A 6000-nucleotide genomic window follows, 5' to 3' on the forward strand; every position below is an offset into this window, starting at 1 on the left:
AGTGAGGGAAGCCAGGTGCTATTCAGGCCTCATATACAAGGTCACCATCATCCTGCTCCTGCCTCTCCCTTGTACCACCGCCCTGATACCCTCACTCTGTATTTAGTTGTTCTGAAATGAATTGCTCTGAATATTTCATGCTCCTTTGTGCCTCCGTGTCAGTGCTCTGTGTCCATTCCCTGTGTCAGTTTAAATTATTTCTGTCTTGAACTCACTTCCTTCCATCTCTCACCTGGCTGAGTCCTTCAAGACTGTCTCCTACACTAGAACATGATTAGTTGAAGACAGGAATAATATCCTGATTTCTATATACCTAGCACCTAAATGTTGTCAACCAAAAAAAAAAAAAAATATATATATATATATATATATGTATAATAAAACATAGAAGGCTGCAAATAAGAAAAAAGTGTATTGGGGGTCTTAAGAAGTGCAATTCAGAAGATACAGATTCAGGTAAAACCAAAAGAGTGTTTTGGGAAAGAGGAAGAGTCAGGGGCTTATAAAGGCAAAAGCAGTGAGTCTGTACTCTGACCTCAGAAAGGAAATATTTGTGCTTAAGGGGTAGGCTGTCATGAGTTATTTTATGGTAAGGATCCAACAATTACTTTGAGTTTCTGGCAGATTTTCTACATGCCTTTGTCAGGACAACAAGTGGTCAAAAGATCAGATTCTACCCAGGCAGAGACATTTATAAGTCACACTTTCTCAGTGATCTCCTGGCTCCATTTTATTTTATTTTATTTTATTTTATTTTATTTTATTTTTATTATTTCTTTTAAGTTTCTTCTCATTCATTTTTTTTTAAATAAATTTATTTTTATTTATCTGTTGGCTGCGTTGGGTCTTTGTTGCTGTGCAAGGGCTTTCTCTAGTTGTGATGAGCAGGGACCACCCCTCATTGAGGTGTGTGGGCATCTCACTGGGGTGGCTTCTTTTGCTATGGAGCCTGGGCTCTAGGTGTGCGGGCTTCACTCATTGTGGCATGCGGGCTCAGTAGTTGTGGCTTGCAAGCTCCAGAGCACAGGCTCAGTAGTTGTGGTGCATGGGCTTAGCTGCCTCATGGCATGTGGGATCTTCCCAGACCAGGGCTTGAACCTGTGTCCGCTGCATTGGCAGGCGGATTCCTAACCACTGCACTACTGGGGAAGGCCTCCTGGCTCCATTTTAGAGAGCTATCTTAGCAATACCAACTCTATGTTGATTTTCCTTCCACAGTGTTTACTGAATAACTGAATGAATATATATGAGTGAGTGAGCTTTAGAAATCCATTCCTACAGAACTCCCCTAGAAAGACCCTGAAGCCTAAAGAGATTGTTAAAATGTATATGAACTTGCAAAGAATGCTGAGGCTGGAGTAGTGATCTTGAGGGAGATTAATTTGCTAGCCACACAAGAAATCAAATAAAATTGGAGGCTAAGGAAACCAGTTAATAATGGGCAGGGATGAAGTTAATAAGGGCCTGAATTAGAGCAGTGGCAGTGGAAAGAAAGAAGATGGCAGATATTCAGAAAAGATGTCGATTTCGGATGAAATACTGTGAAATCAGTTTAATAAGCGTCATAGTCAAAGACAGACTGTTAAACAAACAAATCTGAAAGGATTGTTCAGGGGAAGTCAGGGTTGGGGGGGACTATTGCAATAATGGGGAACCTACGACCAGAAGACGTGCAAGTATCTCAGGAGTTGAGCAAAAAGGGATTTTCTTTTATAGAGAGGAGTGAGCAAAGGTAGAAAAGACCAGGTGAGGGGATGTGGGATGCAAGGATGTGCTGGGAGAGTATATCAGGCATGTTTTGCCCTGAGGCCAGCCTCTTCTCAGGGAGCTGCCCTTAAGGAGGGGCTGTATGCTGCCTCAGACCCCAAGTTCAGGGTCCTCGGGGAAGGAGAGAAGCTTAACCAGAGTTTGGTGAATATTACTTTGTTCCTGTTGATCCGTGTGGACAAAAGAGCGAGTCATTTATGAGGCAAAGAATGGGGATTTGGAGAGTCTGTATGTGGCACTGTCATAGACAAACAAGGCAGGCATCTTGTCCAAGTCCTATGGGGAAGAAGGGTGAGGGGACTGTTTAACTTTCAGATAAAGGTCAGTGTTTTCAAGTAAGATAAGGAGGCATTACTTTACACTCAGATTCCTGTTGAGGAGCAAAAATGTTAGTGCTCTTTGGATGTCAAGCCCAAACCCGTATGGATTTCACTTGAACACCTAGATATAGTCATTCATTCTAACACATCCATATCTAGAAACAGGACAAAGATTCCAGTATTATAAATTTATCTGGAGCTTAGTCATTCCATTGTTTTTAAAGCTGTTCTTATTACAGTTTAGTGCCCTGGGCTACTCACTAAGAACAGGAATGCTTGCCAGATACTAAAATTGTTGCTGAAAGGTAAAGTGCAAAAGTGGAATCTTAGGTTTCAAACCTGTAATTTGAACGCTGTACTTTTTAACTGTTGCTAGTTCAGGATGACAAGGTGAATTGACCTGAAGCAACTTAGATCTTCTCAATGTGAGGCTAGAAAAAGCTGATATCTCAACCATCCCTTCAAGAGACAGACATCACAGTCACTGACAAAGACTCTCCTTGACCAAGCCCAATCAACTTTGGGCTCAGTCCTTGGTTGCTTAGTCTAGTTTTAGCAAGAATCCTGCTGAGTCGGTTTAGTGGAAATCCCCACCTTTGGTATCTGATCACCTTTAATATCACATCAAATTCCTCATCCTGCACTTTTGATATCTTATTACCCTGGGCCAGCCTTCAGCAAGAATCTCCCTTATGCAGATGTTTCCTCTTCATAATGTTCTATTCACTGACCTCTACCCTTCTCCTTGGCTGTAAATCCCCAATTGTCCTTGTATTCAGAATTGAACCCACTCTCTCTTCCCTACTGCAAAATCCTCATTGCAGTAGTTCATCTTTTTTTTTTAATTAATTTATTTATTTTTGACTGCGTTGGATCTTCATTGCTGCACACGGGTTTTCTCTAGTTGTGGTGAGAGGGGGCTACTCTTCATTGTGGTGCGCAGGCTTCTCAGTGTGGTGGCTTCTCTTGTTGCAGAGTATGGGCTCTAGGCACACGAGCTTTAGTAGTTGTGGCACACAGGCTTAGTTGCTCTGTGGCATGTGGGATCTTCCTGGCCCAGGGATCGAACCTGTGTCCCCTGCATTGGCAGGCGGATTCTTAACCACTGTGCCACCAGGGAAGCCCTGCAGTAGTTCATCTTGAATGAAATATTCCTTACTCTCTCTAAAAAGTTTCATGAACATTTTTTTTAACATCAGGTTCACATATATATATATATATATATATATATATACAGAAGTAGTCTATCACTTCAGAAGCAGGTCTTTATTGCTTTCTTCTTCTTTTTCATATTGTTTTGATTGTTTGGTGCACAAAATTATTTAATTTCATGTAGAAATTATGAGTACTATAAATCCATATCATTTCCACTTACCATCTGAGGAGAACAAAACAATCTTTCAACTTCATACTTTCCATTTTTAGAATCTTCTTATAACTCTGCAACTAAATTTAGCCACTGTAGATTTTCAAAAATAGGTATTTTCTTTTTTTAAAATATTTATTTGTTTGTTTATTATTTATTTATTTATATTGGCTGCACTGGATCTTAGTTGCAGCACGTGAGATCTTCATTGTGGCATGTTTAGTTGCGGCATGTGGCATCTTTAGTTGCGACATGCAGGCTCGTAGTTGCAGCCTGTGGGCTTCTTAGTTGCGGCATGCATGTAGGACCTATTTCCCGGACCAGGGATTGAACCCAGGCCCCCTGCATTCTGAGAGTGGAGTCTTACCCACTGGATCACCAGGAAAGTCCCCAAATAGTTATTTTCATCCAAAAATGTGCTCAACTGAAAAAGAATTTAAATGTAATACTTTTATACATTGAGTTATCAAGAATATCAGAATATTAGGACTTCCCTCATGGTTCAGTGGTTAAGAATCCGCCTTCCAATGCAGGGGACATGGGTTTGATCCCTGGTCAGGGAACTAAGATCTCACATGTGGCAGGGCAACTAAGCTCGTGAGCTGCAACTACTGAGCTCACATGCTGCAGCTAGTGAGTCCACGCACTCTGGAGCCTGTGCACCACAACTAGAGAGAAGCCCGCACACCCCAACAAAATATCCCGCATACCGCAACTAAGACCCGACACAGCCAAATAAATAAATAATGTAAAAAGAAATTTATAAAAAAAAGAATACCAGAATATCAAAAGAATAATGATGCTTCATAGTTTACATAGTATATTTCCTTAAAATTGACTTTCATATACATTATTTCATTTGATCCTAACAGTGATACTATATTAAATTATTATCACTGATCTATAGTTGAGATAATTTAGAATGTTGCAGAGCTGGAATGAGAATTAAATCTGCTGGGGTATTGGTGGAGTACTGTCTTCCTTTTACTACAGTGCCATATGTAATACATAGCCAGAGAAATATTCTACGTAGAGTACAAGAAGATTAAATGAAAAAGAATGATAGTGTAGATGAAAGCATTTGAATTCTTTAACAGGTTCATCTTCAATATAATTCAGGAATCTCTATTTACAGAGGAATAATATTTGTATCTACAGATGTATATATTTCTCTTCTCTAGATAAATGGCACTCCTGAACAGTTTTTAAGTATGTTAACGGAAATAGGTTGAATGACTGTTGGGGGCTATATGCTATAACTTAATTTATTAAATACATGTATTATTTGGGGGATTCCAGAGCTGATATAGTTTCTAGATGTACCATTGCATAGGGTAATATTTAATCAGCCTAACATGGCCTTGATAATCAAAATCAGAAAAGGACAAAACAAGAAAGGAAAATCGCCAGCTGCTTGCACTCATGAAATAAGATATGGATATTCTAAACAAAACATTAGCAAAGCAAATCAAACAATGCATTAAAAATGCTAGCATATTGGATTTATCCTGGGGACATGAGGTTGGTTTAATAGTAGACAATTGATTAATGTAATTTACCACATTAACAGATCTAAGGAGAAAAACATATGATCTCAGTAGACGAAGGAAAGATTATTAAATTCAACATCCACTCACAACAAAAAAATTTTTTTAATTAGGATTATAATGGAACTTACTTAACTTGATAAAATTTATCTGCAAAAAACCTATACCAAACATTTTATTTAATAGTGAAATACTAAACATGTCTTTAAGATCAGGAGCAAGTAAAAGATATCCATTATTACCACTTCTCTCCAACATTGTATTGGAAATCTTAGTCGCTTCAATAAGACGAAGATAGGGATGGAAGAAACAAAACTGTCATTATTCGTAGATTATAAAATTTAAAAATCTAGAAATTAATTATTAAAATCGAAAAGAGAAGCTGGCAAGAATATATGAAAATCAATATACAAAAGTCAACTGCAATGCAGCAGTAAAATATCAATAGCAAATGTCAATCAGAAGATGTAATTTTTTAAAAGATGCTATTTTCAATGGCAACAGAAAAACCAAAAGTACTCAGGAATTAATCTCCCTCAAAAAGGAAAAAAATCCTTTTTTGAGGGAGATAAAATGTTATGAAATCCTAAGTAAATAAATATGTCAGGTTATTAGATAAGACTCTATTTGATAGTTTTAGTTCTCCCTAAATTTATCTACAGATTCAATTAAATTAAAATTTAAAACTAGACAGATTTTTAAATTTTTAGTGGAAACCTGATAGCTAATTCTAAATTCATATGTGAGGAAAAAGACTAAGTTTACCCAAGAAGAAAGAGAACTCCTAAAGAAGGAGAACAGGATGAGAGGACTTGATCTACCAGATACCAAGACTTATTAAAGAACTATACTAAGGAAGGCAAACTGTAATTGGCATGGACTTGTATGCAAAGACCAACAGAGTGTAACAAAGACCAAAACAAACTAGCAGAACAACCTTCCAGCATAATGGCCATTGCAGATTCTGGAGGAAAGACTGGGCATTCAATAAACAATGCCA

The sequence above is a fragment of the Hippopotamus amphibius genome, chromosome 4, assembly GCF_030028045.1.
Source record: "Hippopotamus amphibius kiboko isolate mHipAmp2 chromosome 4, mHipAmp2.hap2, whole genome shotgun sequence".
In the NCBI taxonomy this organism is placed as follows: domain Eukaryota; kingdom Metazoa; phylum Chordata; class Mammalia; order Artiodactyla; family Hippopotamidae; genus Hippopotamus; species Hippopotamus amphibius.